A 22762-nucleotide genomic window follows, 5' to 3' on the forward strand; every position below is an offset into this window, starting at 1 on the left:
GGCAGCTCTTTGCCGCCCAGGAACCCTGAAGGAGCTGATGGCTTGAGGCTGTCTGCTGACTGCTCTCCCATAGCTGGGCAACAAGTCCTTCCTTGGGAGAGATCCGAGCAGCATGTCTCCATCTCCACGACGCTCTCCTTACTTCCATTCCCCTCTGCCACCACTGCAATCCACCTTCCATCTTCGTTTATGCTCCACTCATCCCATCCCTTTGCTCCAAGCCAAATCCAGTGGGCCCTTATTGGTTCTTACCTTACAGCTGACCTCTCTCTCATTTATTGAAGTTATCAATTTCTACAGTAACTTCTCCTCTCTGTCCTTGACCTCTCTACCCACACCTTCGTGGCCTGTTCAGGGGTCCTGTCCTCCATGCACTGCCCAAGCACTGGGACTCCATTCTCAATCCATCCTCCTCTTCCTCCATATTCTCCCAGGCAATCCCACCCACTGTCAGGGTTTTCATTCCTGTTTATGTGGCAATGACTTTGAAATGTAGTCTCCAGCTATCCTCTCTGCTAGGCTTCCAATTCCCATATCTAATTGGCTGCTGGCTATCTCCATGCTAAGGGCTGTCAGAACTGTGACATTCCACTTCTCCTTTCCCACTGTGTTCCTACCCTGAAGAAGGCTAATTCTTCCAGTACCAGAAATCAGAGACCCTTTGGACCGGCTCTGTCAAGTTTCTTTTGTTGGCAGCCACCCCCGCTGGGTCCTGTTTGGGCATGGGTATGAAAGCACTCCGAACAGTATCAAGGACTCTGCATATGGAGATTTGCATCACTGACATATAAATAGCTGATGCTGGTGCTGAAACCAAAAGAATATTCGTCACTGATCACACCCACTACTTGCCCAACCAGGTGTGAACCTCTGACTCAGTGGGTCCACAGGAGTTACTCAGAACTTCCTAGGTATAGGCGATGAGAGACGGTATTCATTTACTTTACAGCTTGAAGAATCTGTAAAGAAAATCTGAAGAAAAGAGCTCTCTGGAGGCCAGGCAGGGTGGCTCACGCCTGTAATCCCAGCACTTTGAGAGGCCAAGGTGGGCGGATCATGAGGTCAGGAGATTGAGACCATCTTGGCTAACATGGTGAAACCCCGTCTCTAAGAAAAAAATAAATACAAAATAAATACAAAAAATTAGCCGTTAGTGGTGGCGGGCACCTGTAGTCCCAACTACTGGGGAGGCTGAGGCAGAAGAATGGCGTGAACCCAGGAGGCAGAGCTTGCAGTGAGCCGAGATCGCATCACTGCACTCCAGCCTGGGCGACAGAGTGAGACTCCATCTCAAAATAAAAGAGTTCTCTGGGCCGGGCACGGTGGCTCACGCCTATAATCCCAGCACTTTGGGAGTTGAGGTGTCAAGGCCTCAACTGAGGCGGGGGGATCACTGAGGTGGGGGGATCCCGAGGTCAGTAGCTGGAGACCAGCGTGGCCAACATGGTGAAACCCCGTCTCTACTAAAAATACAAAAATTAGCTGGGTATGGTGGCATGCACCTGTAGTCCCAGCTACTCGGGTGGCTGAGGAAGGAGAATCGCTTGAACCCAGGAGGCAGAGGTTGCAGTGAGCCGAGATTGCACCACTGCACTCCAGCCTGGCGACAGAGCGAGACTACGTCTCAAAACAACAACAACAGAGGTATCTGAGCAGGCAGCTTTTAGTCACACCATTTATTTCCAGGCCTATACCTGTGTGAAAAAGGTTTAAATAGGAGGTATTTCTCAAGGAAAATTATCTCCAGTTTATTTAAATATACCATGCTTGGTGTATATATGTCCTCTCTTTCCAAATTGGAATTTCCAGTTAAATTCAAGGAATAATTATCAAGCAAATACAACATGCCAAGAGCAGGGCTAAGTACAGGACAGTTCCTGCCTCAGCTACTCGGGAGGCTGAGGCAGGAGAATGGCGTAAACCCGGGAGGAGGATCTTGCAGTGAGCCAAGATCCGGCCACTGCACTCCAGCCTGGGCTACAGAGCAAGACTCCGTTTCAAAAAAAAAAAAAAAAAGAAATCTAAAGAATGGTGAAAAGATAAGTCTAATGGAAGCGCATTCCAGTTTGGCGATGAGCACAAAAGTCATAACAGCTAAGTGCCATGGGTTCCAGAGAAGGGAAGTGTCTCCATCCAGGCTGGCTTCATAAGGGCTTCTGAGATAGGCCTAAAGGATAGATCAAATTTCAGGGAGTGAGCACAAGACAGGAATAAGCAAGAAATAATGATGACACACAAGGAATGGAGAGGAAAGAATGCCATCAGAGGAATATCTTCAGAGAATTGCATAATAAACAAAGAGTGATGGTAAGGAAATTTTCTTATAGCTAAGGCCAAATATTGAGACTACAGAAATATCCTGGGAGGTTAGAGAGAGGCAAGGTTATGGGGGTAAGATTGCTTTTTTATTTGGTTGGGGGTTTTTTTGTTTCGGTTTTTTTTTTTTTTTTTTTTTTTTTTTTTTTTTGGAGAAGGAGTCTCCCTCTGTCACCCAGGCTGGAGGGTAATGGTACAATCTCAGCTCACTGCAACCTCCGCCTCCCGGGTTCAAGCAATTCTCCTGCCTCAGCCTCCTGAGTAGCTTGGATTACAGGTGCCCACCACCTCACCTGGCTAACTTTTGTATTTTTAGTAGAGACAGGGTTTCACCCTGTTGGCCAATCTGGTCTCGAACTCCTGACCTCAGGTGATCCACTCACCTTGGCCTCCCAAAGTGTGGGAGGTGTGAGCCACGTATCCACCCAGATTGTTAAAATAATATTATTACAAGAAGGAGGGTAGAAAAGGCCAAATCACTGCCCCATTAACTTTTCCTAGGCCCCAGCTCAGACCCCAACTCTTTTTAGACTCCCCTTTTCTACCATCATGGGTAGCACGGGTGTTGTGGCTCTGAGATCCCTCTTCTATCCAGCTCCCTGAAAAGGACAATGCCCACTAAAGGCTTGCTGGGAATTGATCTGTCACTTCCAGTTTGGTAGAATGTTTCTCTAAGGATCTCTTGAGCCCAGGAATTCAAGATCAGCCTGGGAAACATGGAAAAAACCTGTCTCTACAAGAAATGCAAAAATGAATAGGGTGTGGTTGTGTGCGCCTGTAGTCCCAGCCACTCAGGAGGCTAAGACAGGAGGATTGCTTGAGCCCAGGAAGTCAAGGCTGCAGTGAGCCATGATCACACCACTGTACTCCAGCCTGGGCAACAGAGCAAGACTCTGTCTCAAAAAAAAGTTTCCCTAATGTTACGCACATGGGTAACTCCCTCCCACCTATCCCAGTTGTAATTAAGTGAGAATACTCTAGTCCTTGTTCTTAAATGAAGGAAGTGACCATTTGTGAGGACAAGAATGTTCTGGGCCTGGTGACCTCCCAAAGTGAGCTTGGCAGCAAATCTTCCCATTTGCTTTGGGAAAGCCCTAAAAAAACCAGACTATGGGATGCTGATAGTGGTTATAATTGCTAACGAGGTTAGGGTTTTAACACATGACGCATGCTAAGTAGTCAAAATTCCCCATTTTACGGAAAGAGAAACTGAAGCTCAAAGATGCTATCTGCAATCCCCCTACGTGGAGACACAGGCTGAGTCTAGTTTCTCAAGGCCTTGGCAGGGCCTGAGGGAGTGGGTAACATTGGTATGGCTTGTATACATTTATGAATTTTGTATCTGCAAAGCAATATGGATAAATAGCCTGTAAGGAAGGAAAAGATGGAGACACTACTTACTGCAGCTCCAAACAAAACTCGATAGAGGCCAGACACAGTGGCTCATGCCTGTAATCCCAGCATTTTGGGAGGCCAAGGTGGGTGGACCACCTGAAGTCAGGAGTTCGAGATCAGCCTGGCCAACATGGTGAAACCCCATCTCTACTAAAAATACAAAAATTAGCTGGGCGTGGTGGCACACGCCTGTAATCCCAGCTACTCAGGAGGCTGAGGCAGAAGAATCACTTGAATCTGGGAGGCAGAGGTTGCAGTGAGCTAAGATCACGCCACACTGCATTCCAGCCTGGCAACAGAGCGAGATTCTGTCTAAAAAATAAAAATAAAAATAAAAAATAAGTAATAATAATAATAATAAAAGCCAGGTGCAGTGGCTCACCCCTGTAATTCCAACACTTTGGGAGGCCGAGGAGGGTGGATCACCTGAGATCAGGAGTTCAAGACCAGCCTAGCCAACATGGTGAAAACCCATCTCTACTGAAAATACAAAAAATTAGCTGGGCGTGGTGGCGGGGCCCCTGTAATCCCAGGTACTCAGGAGGCTGAGGCAGGAGAATCGCTTGAACCTGGAGGGGTAGAGGCTGCAGTGAGCTGAAGTCATGCCATCGCGCTCCAGCCTGGGCAATAAGAGTTAAACTCCGTCTCAATAAATAAATAAATAAATAAATAAAGATAGTGTTTGGTTCAATACAATGGCCTAACTTCATAGGTGTTTACTTTTCCCAGTTATCAAGAAGACTAGAGCAGGCTGTCCAGGGCTGATACAGCTGCTCCAATCGCCAGAGATGCAATCTCCTACTAGATGTCTTCACATCTACCTTTCTATGTCACATGTGCAAGATGGCTGCTCTGCCTTCAGACATCACATCTACATTCCAGGCAGAAAGGAGGAGGAAAGAGCAAAAGATGTGTTCCAACCAAATCCATCTTAAAAACAAACAAGGGGAGGGGTGGCAGGAGCAAATTCAAAAAAAGAAGAAGAAAAACAAACAAACAAAAACAGGAAAGCCCTTGTTTCCCTGAAAGCCCCACCAAGCCGACTTCTACTGATGACTCATTACCCAAACAGTCATGTGGCCAGCCCTGGATTCAAGGGAGTCTGGGCAGATGAGTGCTTCAAAGAGGCACATGGATGCCACAGACAAAATCAAGTTTCCATGGTTAAAGGAGAAGAGGATGATGGAGTTTGGGGAGGCAGCAGCCTATGTCTGCCACAGAAGATATCAAGATACGGAGCAACATGAGAAGATGGGGGAGGCTGCCAAGAAAGGCCACTGGGGACAGGTGAGGAGCAGGTGACGCTGGCGTTGCTCCATCCGAGGAGCCCGCACCCGCAGCGGCTTGCGCTCCTGTTCCTGTGGGTGTAGGCACGAGGCTGATGTTGAGAGAGTGGGTTGTTTCTGTTGGGGTTCAGAACACAATACTCCAAAGTATGGCACTGAGTACTTAACTAAAAGACATTGGAAGACCTCAGAAGCAGCCTCAGATCCAAGGTCCCTCTGACCCGCTCCTGCCCTCTTCTGTCTCTCTCGTCCCTCATTCTCCCCTGAAGTGAGTCATAGAAACCAGAATCCTCTTCCCCAAAGCAGGTCCTAGAAACTAGAACCCTTTTTCCCAACCCTTTTTCCCCGAAGTAAAAGCCATAAAAACTGGAATTATTACTCTAAACTCTCCCTGACTTTTTGTCCAGAGGATGGCCATAAAGAAATTCTCAGCTAGGTGTGGTGGCTTATATCTGTAATCCCAGCACTTTGAGAGAGCAAGGTGGGAGGATCACTTGAAGCCAGGAGTTTGAGATCGGCCTGGACAACATAGTAAGACTCCCATCTCTACAAAACTTTTTTTTTTTTTAATTAAACTTAGCTAAGCGTGGTGGTACACTTGTAGTCTCAGCTACTTAGAAGGCTGAGGTGGGAGGGGCCCCGCTCTGGCTGTGACTGCTTTATCACAGGGAGTGCCTATCTGTGGGCTGCTTTCTACACATCAAAGTATTTTCAGAAAGAGCCAACATCAGCCTTGGAAAAAAGGAGGAAGGGCCATGGAGAGTCTCCCTCTATCTTCCCCTTATCTGTGATGTGAGAGTGCACATGCCCGTGTGCACATACACTGCCCGTCCCACACACACACCCACAGGCACATAGGGTCGAGAACCTGCTGGGCAGAGCTTAAGCCACTGAATGTTTCAGTAGGAATCATGATATCTAAAAATAGAATAGCTGATAGGTTAAGGGGGTTCTCACTACTCACAGTTCCTGGAATTATATGCAATTGCATCTTGGAAACTCAACAAATAAACAGTTAGTATGGAATTAAGGAATCAAAGTTTGGTGAAGTTCAAAGAAGCTGATGTTACTCACAAGAGTAAACAGAGAGGAGGCCGGGCATGGTGGCTTCACGCCTGTAATCCCAGCACTTTGGGAGGCCAAAATGAGCAGATCACTTGAGGTCAAGAGTTCGAGACCAGCCTGGCCAACATGGTGAAACGCTCTTCTCTACTAAAAATACAAAAATTAGCTGGGCATGGTGGCAGGCATCTGCAATCCCAGCTACATGGGAGGCTGAGGCAGGAGAATCACTTGAACCCAGGAAATAGAGGTTGCAGTGAGCCGAGATCACACCACTGCACTCCAGCCTGGGCGACAGAGTGAGACTCCCTCTCAGAAAAAAAAAAAAGTAAATGCAGAGGAAAGCACAGGCCAGGGTAAAGAGCTCCATGTAGGGCCGGGCACAATGGCTCATGCCTGTAGTCCCAGCACTTTGGGAAGCCGAGGTGGGCAGATGGCATGAACCCAGGAGATGGAGCTTGCAGTGAGCCGAGATCGCACCACTGCACTCCAACGTGGGCAACAGAGCGAGACTCCATCTCAAAAAAAATAAATAAATAAAAAGGAGCTCCGTGTATAATTCGTGTATAATGCTGAGGACATTTGGAGTGCAGCCAACAGCCCCCTTGCAAAGACCCAGTATTCACTGTCCCATTCCTTCTTCTAACAGAATCCCAATTTCATTTTGTTTAGCAAAGTTCTATGCTTTAAAAGTTTTTTTGCCTCAAACTGACATGCAGGTAGGAGTGGTGGTGTGGCATAGGGCTGGCCAATGAGATGTTAGCCTAAGTCACATAAAGGGGACTTTCAGAAAAGTTTTTTTCTAGGACTGACTCAATTGGCATGGGCCCCCTTTGCCTTTTACTCTCCACTTCTTCCAGCCTGAAACAAAACCCTGATGGTCTGAACTCCAGCCATCAACATGAGAGCACTTAATCATTTATTCAGCAAATACATGCCAGGCACTGTTTTCAATTCTGGGAACTTACCATAAAGAAAACAGATAAAAATCTCTGCCTTCAAGGAGCTTAGAGTCTAGTGAGAGGAAACAAATTATAAGCAAACAAGTATTTCAGAATATGGTAAGTGTTGAGGAAAATAAATTAAGAAATGAGATTCTTATTCTTATTATCTTTAGGAACACTCTTGCTCCATCTCCTTCTGTTGCCCACACTGGAGTACAGTGGTCTGATCATAGCTCACTGTAACCTCAAACACCTGGGCTCAAGTGATCCTCCTGCCTCAGCCTCCTGAGTAGCTGGGACTACAGGCATATACCGCTACATCTGGCTAATTAAAAAAAAAAAAAAATTTTCTGGAGAGATGGAGTCTTGCTACATTCCCCAGGCTGGTCTCAAGCTCCTGGCCTCAAGTGATCTTCCTATCCCAGCCTCACAAGGGGCTGGGATTATAGGTGTGAGCCATGACACCACCCAGAAATGAGATGCTTTTTATTTTTATTTGTTTGTTTGTTTGTTTTGAGACAGAGTTTTACTCTGTCACCCAGGCTGGAGTGCAGGGGCACATTCTCGGCTCACCTCAGCCTCTGCCTCCAGGTTCAACTGATTCTCATGCCTCGGCCTCCCAAGTAGCTGGGGTTACAGGATTATGCCACTGCACCCAGCTACTTATTTATTTATTTATTTATTTATTTATTTATTTATTTTTATTTCTGAGATGGAGTCTCGCTCTGTCGCCCAGGCTGGAATGCAGTGGTGCGATCTCGGCTCACCGCAAACTCTGTCTCCCGGGTTTACGCCATTCTTCTGCCTCAGCCTCCCTAGTAGCTGGGACTACAGGCGCCCGCCACCATGCCCAGCTAATTTTTTGTATTTTTAGTAGAGACGGGGTTTCACTGTGATCTCGATCACCTGACCTTGTGATCCGCTCGCCTAGGCCTCCAAAAGTGCTAGGATTACAGGCGTGAGCCACCGCACCCAGCCTATTTTTTTAATTTTTATTTTTAGTAGAGATAGGATTTCACTATGTTGGCCAGGCTGGTCTCAAACTCTTGACCTCAAGTGATCCGCCAGCCTCAGCTTCCCAAAGTGTAGGGATTACAGGCATAAGCCATTGCACCTGGCCCAGAAATGAGATTCTTGATGCTGGATCAAGTCAGGGTGGTGGCTCAGAAGGCTGGTTGGACCTGGGGGTTGTAAAGGTAGCCAGGGTTTGTTTTAATCAGGTGTGGTAAGGCATGCAGACACAGGAATCACTTTCATGGAGGAAGAAATTTACTCACAGTTCCCTAGAAACATGCATGAGGCATGGCATAGCCTGCAGGGGGTGCCCCATGGGGAAGCACCTGAGTCAGTCAGGAGGTAGCAGGAGTGAAAGGAAAATGTGGGCAAGAGCCTTAACTGTGGTTTCACAGGCAGGAGTGTGCAGGCAGGTAAGCAAGTTCAGGCTTGGCTAGTTTGAATAATTTCAGCAGCCTCTGTGGCGTAGGGGCTGTCCCCAGCTGTCTAGTACTGGTCCTGGGGTGACTAGGGGAACTGCAGCTAGGAGTGGCAGAGCCTGATGAAGGCGGTGGTTGGGAGGATGGGGTCTAGACTGGTTGATCTACATGTGACAGGCGAGTTCTTTGCTTCTAGGAATTACTTCAACCTGGGAGGGGCAGTCACTCCAGGGTCAGCAAGACCCAGAGATGTGGAAGCATCAGAATACAGAAACTGGAAAACATGGTTAATTATACTAGGTTCTTGTCAATATTGCTATGCTATTAGGACCCCTGCTCTCACCTCTAGATTTATTCTAAATCCAGAAAAATTAAACTCTCAATTTTTATGCCACTGCTTTTCAGGTTTCTATTACCGGTTAGGTGAATGCCAGGCCTGTACTGACAATGATCCTAAAGAAGACTCCTCTTTCATACGGCCTAGTAACCGGTTCTGAGATCTTATCCATGTAAATAGGCTGTTAGTCAAACAAAACAAACAGCAAGACAAGTAACAGATCCTTCACAGAGTAACTACTCTCATACGTGCGTACACACACACACACACACACACACACACACACGAGTGCGAAAATAAAATGATTTTTAACAGACTTTTTCTGAAGATTGAAGATTTCAAAACAGTTTGAAAAAATAGTTTCAAAAGTGGTCCTAAAGTTAGCCTTACATCGATGCATTAAATATTAAGTTTTTCTTTTCTTTTTTTTTTTTTTTTTTTTTGAGACGGAGGCTCACTCTGTCACCCAGGTTGGAGTGCAGTGATGCCATCTCGGCTCACTGCAACCTCCGTCTCCTGGGTTCAAGTGATTCTGCTGCCTCAGCCTCCCGAGTAGCTGGGATTACAGGCATGCACCACCATGCCTGGCCAATATCTTTGTATTTTTAGTAGAGATGGTGTTTCACCATGTTGGCCTCAAACTCCTGACCTCAAGTGATCCGCCCGCCTGGGCCTCCCAGTTTTAGTTTCTACCCATATCTTTGCTGAAAAATGGGAAAACAAAGAGAGAACAAGAGCCGGGTCTTTCTTACCCCAAGCCTGCTACATAATTTGCATTTTCTGCTTTGCCCCTGCAGGTGGCTGAGTTTTCAACCTTTGCTATAGACAAAGGCTCAGGTCTCCCTTCCCCATTTCCCACTGTGCCTCACTTCTCTTTTACTCTCTCCATATATCCTCGTTTCTCTTTTTGTTCATATAAGGTTAATATTTAGCCTGGGCACAGTGGTTCACGCCTGTAATCCCGGCACTTTGGGAGGCTAAGGTGGGAGATCATGAGGTCAGGAGATGGAGACCATCCTGGCTAACACAGTGAAACTCCATCTCTACTAAAAAAATACAAAAAATTAGCCGGTGTGGTGGCGGGCGCCTGTGGTCCCAGCTACTCGGGAGGCTGTGGCAGGAGAATGCCTGAACCCAGGAGGCAGAGGTTGCAGTGAGCCGAGATCGTGCCACTGCACTCCAGCCTGGGCGACAGAGTGAGACTCTGTCTCAAAAAAAAAAACAAAAAAAAAAACTGGATTTTTATGTGGAATCTCCAATTCTTAATTGTTGAGATTGAAGACTTTTTTTCTTTTCTTTTCTTTTCTTCCTTTCCTTTCCTTTCCTTCTTTCTTTCTTTCTTTTGTTATTTTTTGAGACAGAGTCTTGCTCTGTGACCCAAGCTGGAGTGCAGTAGCACAGTCAAAGTTTTCTGCAGCCTTGGCCTCCTGGGCTCAAGCAATCCTCCCAACTCGGCCTCCCCAGAAGCTGGGACTGCAGGTGTGTAGCATCATGCCTGGCTAACTTTTGTATTTTTTGTAAAGACAGGGCCCTACTATGTTGCCCAGACTGGTCTCTCCTGGGCTCAAGCAATCCTCACAACTCGGCCTCCCAAAGTGCTGGAGTTGCATGCATGAGCCACTGCTCCCAGGCCCTGAAGGCAATATTTTGGATAAACATTCTTTTAGCAAATTACATGTTTCTGCAGAGTATACTCAGGCAGTAGGCCATCAGTTTGCACCTCTATTATGCTGAACAACTGAGATAAGAATTGTTGCAAAGAAAGGAAGGGGACAAGCAAAGAACTGGCTGACAGTAACAAAGACTGGGAAACAGACAAGAAGAGACCCAAGGTGATGGGATGAAAAAAGAAAAAAACAGGTGGAAAGAAAAACATTGATGAATGCGATTGAGAAGAGATTGGGGGCCAGATGCAGTGGCTCACGCCTATAATCCCAGCACTTTGAGAGGCCAAGGCAGGCGGATCACTTTGGGTCAGGAATTCAAGACCAGCCTGGCCGTCTCTACTAAAAATAGAAAAAAATTAGCCGGGCGCGGCAGCACATGCCTGTAGTCCCAGCTACTTGAGAGGCTGAGGCATGAGAATTGCTTGAACCCGGGCGCTGGCAGAAGTTGCAGTGAGCTGAGATCATGCCACTGCACTTCAGCCTGGATGATAGAGTGAGACCCCATCTCAGTTTAAAAAAGAGAAAAACAAAGAAGAAGAAGAAGAAGAAGAAGAGGAAGAGCAAGAGGAAGGAAAAGAAGAAAGAAGAAGAAGAGACTGGGCAAGAATGAAGAAGAGAGGAAGAAAATATTGGGGCTCAGAAAACAATACCCCAAAGCGTGGCACCTTGGTATGCTGAGTACTTTGAACTAAAGGACATTGGGAAGTCTCAGAAGCAGCCTCGAAACCAAGATCCCTCTGACCTTCTCCTGCCCCTCCTGTCTCTTGCCCCTCGTTCTCCCCTAAAGTGAGCCACAGAAGCCAGAATTAGTCTTCCCTAAGACAAGTCAGAAACCAGAACCCCTTTTCCCCAAAGCCAGCCATAAAAACTAGAATTATTTCTTCTACTGCTGCCTGTCTAAGACATGACCATAAAGAAACTGTCTGACCTACCCTTGTCTGACGGTGGGCCATAAGACCCTCATTCCAGAGGGGTCCTGTCCCATACCTGGCTGGAAGAAATGCTGCAACAGAGAGGCCAAGAAGAATCTGGACAGACAGGCCTTGCTGGATTCCCCCATTAGATCATACCTTTTCTGTCCATCATATTTCCACATGACCATCCATTCTTCATCAACTCTAAGCGTTAAAATGGAGAATTTTCCCTGTGGGTCTTCATTCTTTCTTTTTTTTCTTTTTTTTCTTTTTTTTTTTTTTTTTTGAGATGGAGTCTCACTCTGTCGCCCAGGCTGGAGTGCAGTGGTGCAATCTCGGCTCACTGCAACCTCTGCCTCCCGTGTTAAAGCCATTCTCCTGCCTCAGCGTCCTGAGTAGCTGGGACTACAGGCTCATGCCACCACACCCAGCTAACTTTTTTTGGGGGGGCTGTTTTGTTTTGTTTTGTTTTGTTTATTTTAGTAGAGATGGGATTTTACCGTGTTGGCCAGGCTGGTCGTGAACTCCTGACCTCAAGTGATCTGCCCGCCTTGGCCTCCCAAACTGCTGGGATTATAGGCATAAGCCACCATGCCCAACCCCTGTGGGTCTTCATTCTAAAGGCTACCAGGACACATGAAACTTGGATTCAATAAATGTTTTTCTCTCGTTAACCTGTTTTTTGTTAGAGGACCATGGCTGAGACTTTTATGATGGAAAGGAAAGGTATCACAGAAAAGGTATGCCCTTTTCTGCTCCTAAAAGGGCAAGGAAGGTGGAGAAGAAAGTGAGAAAAAGGAGATTTGAAGAGATAGGAGGAAGTGGGCTGCTATAGGTAGAGGGTGGAGATTTAAAGTCATTCAACAGGCTCGGCACGGTGGCTCACGCCTGTAATTCCAACATTTTGGGACGCCAAGGTGAGTGGATCACTTGAGGTCAGGAGTTCAAAACCAGCCTGGCCAACATGGTGAAACCCTGTCTCTTCACAAATACAAAAAATTAGGCCGGATGCAGTGGCTCACGCCTGTAATCCCAGCACTTTGGGAGGCCGAGGCGGGCAGATCACGAGGTCAGGAGATCGAGACCATCCTGGCTAACACAGTGAAACCCCGTCTCTACTAAAAATACAAAAAATTAGCCAGGCTTGGTGGTGGGCACCTGTAGTCCCAGCTACTCAGTAGGCTGAGAGGCAGGAGAATGGTGTGAACCTGGGATGCGGAGCTTGCAGTGAGCTGAGATCGTGCCACCACGCCACTGCACCACTGCACTCCAGCCTGGGTGACAGAGCGAGATTCTGTCTCAAAAAAAAAAAAAAAAAAAATTTCAAAAAATTAACCGGGTGGGGTGGCGGGAGCCTATAATCCCAGCTACTTGGGAGGTTGAGGCAAGAGAATCTCTTGAACCCAAGAGGTGGAGTTTGCAGTGAGCCAAGATCACGCCACTGCACTCCAGCCTGGGCAACAGAGTGAGACTGTATTAAAAAAAAAAAAGAAAAAAGAAAAAAGAAAAAAACAGAAAGAAAAAAAAAGTCATTCAACAGAAAGAGACAGGAATATGCAGGCACTGTGGAGAGAACAGTGGGTCTATGTGGTTAAAGGGAAGCCCACAGGTTTTCCAGCCTTTGGGAGTCTGTGCTGTTATCATTTATATACAGGTTTTAGTCCACAGTTCCTGGCTTATAATTCCCACCACCCTTGTTACAGTCTGTTGTTGTAATGTTGGGTGCTTTAGGCCTCAGAAGCAGACCTCAATAAACAGAATCTCTCTGACCTCCTGCCCTCATTTCATCTGCTCCTTTATCTCTCCAAGGCAGGAATCTTTGCCCATCTTTCTGTCTTTGACCTACCCTATCTGACTATAGGTCATAAGACTCCCATTTCAGAAAGGAATGGGAGGAAGAAAGACTGCACAGAGAGGCCAAGAAGAATCTGGACAGGACTTGCTGGGTTTCCCCACTCTGTCTGTTAGTATTAGATCATGTCCTTTTTGTCCAATCACATTTTGACATGGTTGTCCATGCTTCAGTCATGCCTGTTCAGTGAAGTCTCCATAAATGCCCAGGAGGACAGGGTTCAGAGAGCTCCTGGAGAGCTGAACACATGGAGGCTCCTGGAGGGTGTTGCACCCAGGGAGGGCACGGAAGTTCAGTGCCCCTTCTCCCTGTGCATCTCTTCATCTCTAGCCTTTGTAATAAACCAGTAAACGTAAGTGTTTATTTAACTGAACCCAAAGAGGGGGTTGTGGGAATCCCAGCTTGAAGCTGGTGGGTCAGAAGTTTCCAAGGCCAAAACTGTGACCAATTTGTGGGGGCACAGTACTGGGGACTGAGCCCTCAACCTGTGGAATTTGACGCTATCCCTAGGTAGATAGTGTCAGAATTGGATTGGAAGACACCCAACTGGTGTCTGCTGCAGACTTAAGTGCTTGCTTGATATGTCTCTTGTTTTGTCTCTAACAAAAGTCCTCACATCTGGTCACAGAAGCTTTCTGTGTCGATTGTCATGAGTAAGAGAGTAGGAAAAAGCACATTGAGTGTTGTTTTTCCCACACAGAGAGCATCACTTTTTCTTTGATAGTTAAATAACTCAGGCCCACACTTTTCTACAGCTGCAGGAAGTCCAGGGCCCTGGCTCAGGAAGTGGCGCCATTTCCCTGGGCAATATCACCTCTTGCTTTTCCTTTCTTTCAACACCTCCCTGTGGGGGTCCAGCTCCTTCAGCCCTTCCCTTTCTTTACCAGCTGACACTGGACTAGGGGTCAACACAGCTTCAGTGGAGGCTTGAGCCATGGGTAGGCCAGCCAGAATTCTACTGGGGACAAGTAGAATTCCATACCAGAGATGACCATTCCTAAAATAATCTCTATGCAAGGTGCCCTATTCTGGAAATTTCTCACCACCTCTCTGCTCGGGGAAGACACTCTTTCTCTTCATGGTGCTCAGCAATGGGGCATCTCTTTGATCAGACTCTGCCTGAATTTCAAAGAACACATTAAAATGTTTTCTTTCACACAAGAACCCCAGAGGGGCTGGGAACTAGAAGAGTTGTATTTATTTATTTATTTATTTATTTATTTTGAGACAGAATCTTGCTCTGTTGCCCAGGCTGGAGTGCAGTGGCACGATCTCAGTTCACTGCAACCTCCACCTTCTAGGTTCAAGCAATTCTCCTGCCTCAGCCTCCTGAGTAGCTGGGATTCCAGACACCTGCCACCATGCCTGGCTACTTTTTTTTTTTTTTTTTTTTTGTATTTTTAGTACAGACAGGGTTTCACCATGTTGACCAGGCTGGTCTCGAACTCCTGACCTCGAGTGATCCGCCCACCTCGGCCTCCCAAAGTGCAGGGATTACAGGCATGAGCCACCACGCCCAGCCAAATTTCTGTATTTTCTTTTTTTATTTATTATTATTATTATTTTATTTTGAGATGGAGCCTCGCTCTGTCGCCAGGCTGGAGTGCAGCGACACGATCTCGGCTCACTGCAACCTCCGCCTCCCGGGTTCAAGTGATTCTCCTGCCTCAGCCTCCTGAGTAGCTGAGACTATAGGCAAGCGAGACCACTCCCAGCTAATTTTTGTATTTTTAGTAGAGACGGGGTTTCACTATGTTAGCCAGGATAGTCTCGATTCTTGACCTCGTGATCTGCCCACCCTAGCCTCCCAAAGTGCTAGGATTACAGGCATGAGCCACCGGCTTTCATTTTTATTTTTGAGACAGAGTTTCACTGTTGTCGCCCAGGCTGCACTGCAACCTCCCCCTACTGGGTTCAAGTGATTCTCCTGCCTCAGCCTCCTCAGTAGCTGGGTCTACAGGCATGCGCCACTATGCCCGGATAATTTTTTTGTATTTTTAGTAGAGACGGGGTTTCACCATTTTGGCCAGGTTAGTTCTGAACTCCTGACCTCAGGTGATCCACCCGCCTCAGCCCCCCAAAGTGCTGGAATTATAGGCGTGAGCCACCACACCTGGCCTAGAGCTATATTCTTGATGATGGAGAGCAGTTTCCTTCTCTCTGCCAGGCCACACTGTGCACGGCCATTGCATCCTGAATGGTGCTCTAGTTCTTGAGACCTACAGAAGCCATTTCCTATTTTCCTTACTCACCTGTGTATCCTTAGGCAATGTCCATCCCCTGAGGTAACTTGGGTGTTTCTCTGTCTTTTGCAACCTGAGAGAGCTGAATACCTTCACATTGACTTGTTTGTAGAAGGCAGTCAGGTTTTTGTTTTGCTTTGCTTTCTGGTTGGATCAGATAAGAGTTAACAGAAAATGACCACAGTCTAGGTCACTTGCTCAGTGATCAAGTTGTGAAAAAACTGAAATCACTTTATATATATGTGTGTTTGTGTATATATATGTGTATATGTGTGCATATGTGTATATATGTGTGTATGTGTGTGTATATATGTGTATGTATATATACATATATATATAAAATTTTTTTTTTTTTGAGACATTCTTACTCTGCTGCCTAGGCTGGAGTGCAGTGGTGCAATCTTGGCTCACTGCAACCTCCGCCTCCTGGGTTCAAGCGATTCTTCTGCCTCAGCCTCCCGAGTAACTGGGATTACAGGTGCCTGCCACCACACCAGCTAATTTTGTATTTTCAGTACAGGCAGGGTTTTACCATATTGGCCAGGCAGGTCTGGAACTCCTGGCCTCAGGTGATCCATCCAGCAGCCTCCCAAAGTACACCCAGCCTGAAATCACTTTTGACCTGGAAGTCACCTTTTTCTGTGCTTCTGAACACATGGCAACCTTCCAGCCACTTGCCCAGCATCCTCATGTCCCACTGTTTTCTCCCAAATCTGTTCTCTTCCCCTGCGCCTCCTCCACTCCTGCCCCTTTATCTCCAGCACACGTTCCTCTTCCTCCTCCTTTCTCATCTAATTATCCAACAGATATATGATGAGAGGCCACATGTGCCAAGCACTGTGCTGGCAACAGAACAGACGGAGGGCAAGACGGAGCCCCTCTCCAGCCGTGGGTCCCTACAGCCCAGCATGATGCCTGCAGTCAGAGCCAAGCACACTGCTCACATCTGAGCTCAGCAGATCTGGGCAGTGAACTGGAGTAAAGTGAGTCTTTAGATGCAAAAGCGAACAGAAATACAGGCTGTTATGAGCCTTTTTTTTTGTGGAGGCCACAGACTTAGATGTTTTGAGCCTGGAATCTGACGTCACACAGACCCAAATCCCACTACTTACCAATTGTGTGACCTTATCTCTGGGCCTCTTTTTCCTTCTGGAAGTAACAACCCTAGCCAACTAACAGGTCAAGATTAAATGATTTATTCTGTATAAAGTACTTAGCACAGTACCTGATGCCTGGTGGTAGAAAATAACCACTAAATTGTAGCTGGCATTAATGATACGGATCTGCGCTGGGAGTTACATGAGCAGAAGACGGGTTTCAATCTCGTATTCACTCCTCCCTTCCTCTGCCCACTTCTCTACCCCCTGACTCCAGTCTTCTCCAGTTAGAAAGGTAGAAATTCCTAATGGAAATCAAGAGCAGGGGAGGGGTGGAAACAGGAAACATGAGTCATCAATAAAAACTGGGCTCCAGGACAGGCGCCATGGCTCATGCCTGTAATCCCAACACGTTGGGAGGCGGCCGGACAGATCACTTGAGGTCAGGAGTTCAAGACCAGCCTGGCCAACATAGTGAAACCCTGTCTCTACTAAAACTACAAAAATTAGCTGGGCTTGGTGGCAGGCGCCACCATTTCAGAAAGGGTCCCCCATACCCTGGAGGAAGAAAGGCTGCACAGAGAGGCCAAGAAGAATCTGGACAGGACTTGCTGGGTTTCCCCACTCTGTCTATTAGTATTAGATCATATCCTTTTTGTCCAATCACATTTTTACATGGTTGTCATTATCATAGTAATCCCAGCTACTCGGGAGGCTGAGGCAGGAGAATCACTTGAACCCAAGAGACAGAGGTTGCAGTGAGCCGAGATCACACCACTGCACTCCAGCCCAGACAACAGAGTAAGACTCTGTCTCAAGGAAAAAACAAAAACAAAAACACAAAAAACTGGGCTCCTGAATGCTCCACACGCGTGAGCGGCCATCCCGCTCCTGAAAAGCAGCTCTCCAACCCCCCGACCCAAGTAGAGCTGGGCCCTCCTGGATGTCTGCAGGATCCACTCCAGCTTGAATCATTCTCTGGACAGGCCTTTAATGCACTCTGCCTCAAGCCCTAAAGGTCGTAACTCCCTGAATGGCTGGAAAAACACTGTGCTGAAATCACAGAGTCCAGGAAAGAAAAACAGGCCACAAAATGGAACTAAACACAGGAGTTGAACAGATGTTTATTTTGATCCATGTCCAGCTTTGGCCAAGAAAATAATAAAATGTCCAGGAAAAATCAAGTTGAAGGGAGGGGGTGGGAGAGAGGAGCTAGTAATATCAAATTTGAGACTCTATATGAAAAAGTATAAAAGTCAATCCATTTATCATAGCATACATACAAAAAGATAAATTCCATATGAGACTTTAAAAAACAAAAACCACACAACATTAAAGGGAAATAAATAAATTCTTCTACAGTTTGGGAGTAGAAAAGGCTTGCATAACTATGGCTAAATCTTCAGCTGCAATTGAAGAGAAAGAGTCATAAATTTTGGCCGGGCATGGTGGCTCACGCCTGTAATCCCAGCACTTTGGGAGACCGAGGCAGGCAGATCATGAGGTCAGGAGTTCAAGAGCAGCCTGGCCAATATGGTGAAACCCCGTCTCTATTAAAAAATACAAAAATTAGTTGGGTGTGGTGGCACACCTTGTAGTCCCAGCTACGCAGGAGGCTGAGGCAGGAGAATCACTTGAACCCAGGAGGCGGAGGTTGCAGTGAGCTGAGATTGTGCCACTGCACTCCAGCCTGGGTGACTCCATCTCAAAAAAAAAAAAAAAAAGAGGTGATAAATTTAACTACATACAAATTTAAAAGCAAAACCTTTTGCAAGGAAAAAATATTGCCTTAACCAAAGTAAAAATACAAATGGTGGCTGGGCACGGTGGCTCAAGCCTGTAATCCCAGCACTTTAGGAGGCCGAGACGGGCGGATCACGAGATCAAGACCATCCTGGCTAATACGGTGAAACCCCGTCTCTACTAAAAAAATACAAACAAAACTAGCCAGGCAAAGTGGCGGGCGCCTGTAGTCCCAGCTACTTGGGAGGCTGAGGCAGGAGAATGGCATAAACCCGGGGGAGGCGGAGCTTGCAATGAGCCGAGATCCGGCCACTGCACTCCAGCCTGGGCGACAGAGGAAGACTCCGTCTCAAAAAAAAAAAAAAATACACATGGCAAACATATCATGGACAAATGGTTAAGATTCCTAATACATAAAGAACTTCTAAAAGTAGAGGGATCCCCTAGTCCATAGCAAGTGTTAAAAAATAATAATAAAAGTAGAAGGAAAAGAACTGGATAAGAGACATGAACAAACGCTTCACAGAAAAAGAAATGTAAAGGGCCCTATAACATGTAAAAAGATGTTTAACCTTGATTCCAATAAGAATACAAGGCAAAATCATACTAAGGGGAGGCCAAGGCAGGAGCATAGCTTGAAGCCAAAAGTTTAAGACCAGCTTGGGCAATGTGGTGAGACCCTGTCTCTCCAACAAAGTAAACATAAAAAATTAGCCAGGCATGGTGGTGCATGCCTGTAGTTCCAGCTACTTGGAGGGCTGAGACAGAAACATCACTTGAGCTCATGAGTTCAAGGTGCACTCCGACCTGGGCAAAAGAGCAAGAACTTGTCCCAAAAACAAAAAACAAAACAAACAAAACAAAACAACTATCCTAAGGTAGCATATTTGTCAATACATGTAGTTGGCAAAGCTATAGGGAAACAGGAATTCTAGTACATTGTGACTAGGAATGCAAAATGAGGCAACCTCTATGGAAGGGAATTTGACTGGCTATCTCTAGCAAAGTTACATATGCATTTCCAGCAATACCATTTCTAGGAAACTATTCCAATACATCACTGGCAAAAATATGAAAAAGTATTTGCATAGACTATTTATTGCAGCTCTGTTTATAATAACAAAAGACTAGAAATAGGCCGGGCATGGTGGCTCACACTGTAATCCTAGCACTTTGAGAGGCCAAGGCAGGCTGATTGCTTGAGTCCAGGAGTTCAAGGCCAGCCTGGGCAACATGGTGAAACTCCATCTCTATTTCAAATTTTAAAAACACATAAATAAATAAATAAAAACTAGAAATAACCCAAATGTCTAACAATAAGGGGCTGCTTGAATTAAATGTGAAGTACTATGGAGCATTAAAAAAAGAATAAAGAATATCTCTACATACTGCCATGGACTGATTGACAGCACCTACTGTTAAGTAAAGAAAGGTCAAACTGTATCTCAATGTTCATTTAAAAAAAAGAGAAGTGGGGAAATCTGGATGCTACTTTATATCTAAGAATATATACATGTATATACATGTATATATTTAAATTTCTAAAAATCGAAAGCAAAAAAAAAAGACTAGGCTGGGCGCGGTGGCTCAAGCCTGTAATCCCAGCACTTTGGGAGGCCGAGACAGGCGGATCACGAGGTCAGGAGATTGAGACCATCCTGGCTAACACGGTGAAACCCCGTCTCTACTAAAAATACAAGAAAATTAGCCGGGCGAGGTGGCGGGCGCCTGTAGTCTCAGCTACTCGGGAGGCTGAGGCAGGAGAATGGCGTGAACCCAGGGGGGCGGAGCTTGCAGTGAGCCGAGATCTCGCTACTGCACTCCAGCCTGGGAGACACAGCGAGACTCCGTCTCAAAAAAAAAAAAAAAAAAAAAAAAAAAAAGACTATCCGCACAGTGAGTTAGTGATACAATTACAGAGAAAAAAACTGTCTCAAACAACTTTAGACCACTGCAATTTGATTGTATATTCCTAGTGAGACATACCCTAAGGACAAAAAAGAAAGAACTGAAAGAATAGTTTTATTGTGGAGGCAAAAGTGGCTCCATCTTGGATGCTAATCTGCCATGTTGACATCTGATTAGCCCCAGTCCCAGGAATGCCTCCTGATTCCTACTTTATTTACTGTCCCTAGTGTAAGAATATATCAACCTTGATGTTATCACACAAATTATAGGCTGTGACGCACATAGCATTCTAGCCTGTTCTGGATAGTTGCTTTTGTCTTGCACTAAGCACTTATACTCTTTCCCTATGGTATATAAGCCTTGAGGGTAACAGTGCGAGATCTACCTGTCTTGCAGCTGCCCAAGAGCAGGCTTCTGTCTGTAAGTTCCTCAGTGAAACACGCTTTAGCAACAAACTGGACTTGTCCACCTGGTTCTTCGGTTTCTCAGCTCCTTTGACCTTTGGGGGCCGCTTTGCATGTATGGCCGTTTCATGGAAAAGCATTATCATATTCATGGTGATAATATTGATGTTGTTATGTTAAGCCTGTGTGTAAGTATTGAGGGACAAACATTGGCGGATTTGGAAACTAGAATATTCGGTTGGGAGAAAAAAACAGATGCAAGATATATGAAGTTATGTAACACTGAGAGCCTCTATTTGAATGGAAAGTATTAGTAAAAATATTTTCCTTGATCCTAGAGCTGGTAAAAAAAAAAAAATTAAAAAATAAAGACTTAGTATAAACAGAGAATTAGTTTATTTTTAAAATATGTTTATATTTTCTTCCCACTAAAAGGCCCTAGAAACAAGGACCAACCCAGCAGCAACGAGCATCCCCGGCACTCTGTGATTTCCCTTCAACTGAAATCAGATCTTGAAGAAATGCTTGGCTCTCAGACTGGGAACGGAAATGCACACGATGTGCTTGGATATCTAGTCAAATCAGAAACTCAAAAAGCTATCAAAGTCTCTTTGGACTGTGTCAGAAAGAGGTGAAAAGACTCCCACTTGCCGAAGACGGGACAATTTGAGCATTCATAAGACTAATAACTGTAATAGACTACAGTGAACTGAAGTATATCAAATATGTTTCAATCCATGATTTCATAATGGTATCTTAAATAACTGGTGACTTGTGGAGGACTCTATGTAGCCAACTCAACAATTTGAAAAGTAGTAATAAAGAGAAATCCTTTATTCTGCCTTTCCTATAGAAACCATAACTGAACCCCATGGTTGATGAAGCAATTTCTCTTACACAAGCAGTCCACCTGATAACTGAAGAAAGGAGCGAGTAGGGCAGGAGAGTGGGGTGTGGGGGAGAAAAAAGAATAAATACCTAAATGAAGAAAGAAAGAATAGAATTCCAATATTGCCATTTTGCAACTCCTAATGAAATAATGGATTAGTCAATGATCACGAATGACTTAGAACATCACCAAAAGAGACGGACACAAGCAGACAGCATGTACCTCTGGGTGAACACTCACAACATTCCCTGAGAAGGGGCCCTGCAAAAACAAACACTGAACTTCAATCTGATCAGACCTCTAGATGAAATTAGCAACTTACAAGACGTCAGTGATCAGAGGAGTGTCTGACATAGCACCTCCAGGATAGAATCAGCAAAACCCAGACTGGAAAGCTGTACAGTACCAAAAAAAATCCATTTTCTCCAACAAACCTATTGCAAGAGGGGGAAAAAATGAGAGGGCTAACCTGTATATTAAAAGAGATATAACCAACAACAATCAGGTCAGGCAAGGCACATCTATAATCTCAGCACTTTGTGAGACCAAGGCAGGTAGATTGCTTAAACCCAGGAGTTCGAGACCAGCCTGGGCAATGTGGTAAAACCCTTCTCTATTAAAAAAAAAAAAATCAGCTGGGTATGGTGGCTCATACCCAAATCCCACTTCTGGGATTACAAATTACAATCCCAAATTTGTACTCTCAAATCCCACTTTTGGAATTACAGACGTGAGCCACCATGCCCAGCCTTCAATCTTGAATTAAAGTAAACCTATTACAAAAAAATATGAGGCAGGGTATGATGGCTCACATCTGTAATCCCAGCATTTTGGGAGGCTGAGGCAGGCAGATTGCTTGAGCCCAGGAGTTCAAGACCAGCTTGGGTAAGACAGGAAGATCCTACAAACTACAAAACTACAAAAATTAGCCAGGTGTGGTGGCATGCACCTGTAGTCCCAGCTACTGAGGAGGCTGAGGTGGGAGGATCTCTTGAGGCCAGGAGGCAGAGGTTACAGTGAGCTGAGATCACACCACTGCACTCCAGCCCGGAAGAATCTGAAAAAAAATCTGAAACTCCTAAATTCCAAGCTATTTTGCCACTATTTTCTGAGCCTAGGAATCTGCTGTTTTCAGTAAAGACCACTTCAGAGTCCAGAACGACAGGGTTGGACCATCTCCCTCCAATTGTCTCTTTACTGATCATGATCACCTCTCCCATTCTCTCCCAGCCTCTCCTCCTACCAGCACAGAGGAGAGAACCAGGAGAGTGG

At 45.8% G+C, this 22762-nt stretch overlaps 1 long non-coding RNA gene across 1 annotated transcript in view; it reads right to left on the reverse strand.

The window, feature by feature from the left end:
* The window catches only part of LOC135970663 (uncharacterized), a 42658-nt gene extending 20664 nt beyond the window's left edge, over positions 1-21994 (reverse strand). Inside the window, exon 1 of the long non-coding RNA XR_010586465.1 lies at positions 21813-21994. This is a non-coding gene — a long non-coding RNA (uncharacterized lncRNA). The remainder of the gene's footprint in view (positions 1-21812) is intronic.
* Positions 21995-22762: the final 768 nt, after the last annotated feature.

The sequence above is a fragment of the Macaca fascicularis genome, chromosome 4 (genome assembly GCF_037993035.2).
Source record: "Macaca fascicularis isolate 582-1 chromosome 4, T2T-MFA8v1.1".
Lineage (NCBI taxonomy): Eukaryota > Metazoa > Chordata > Mammalia > Primates > Cercopithecidae > Macaca > Macaca fascicularis.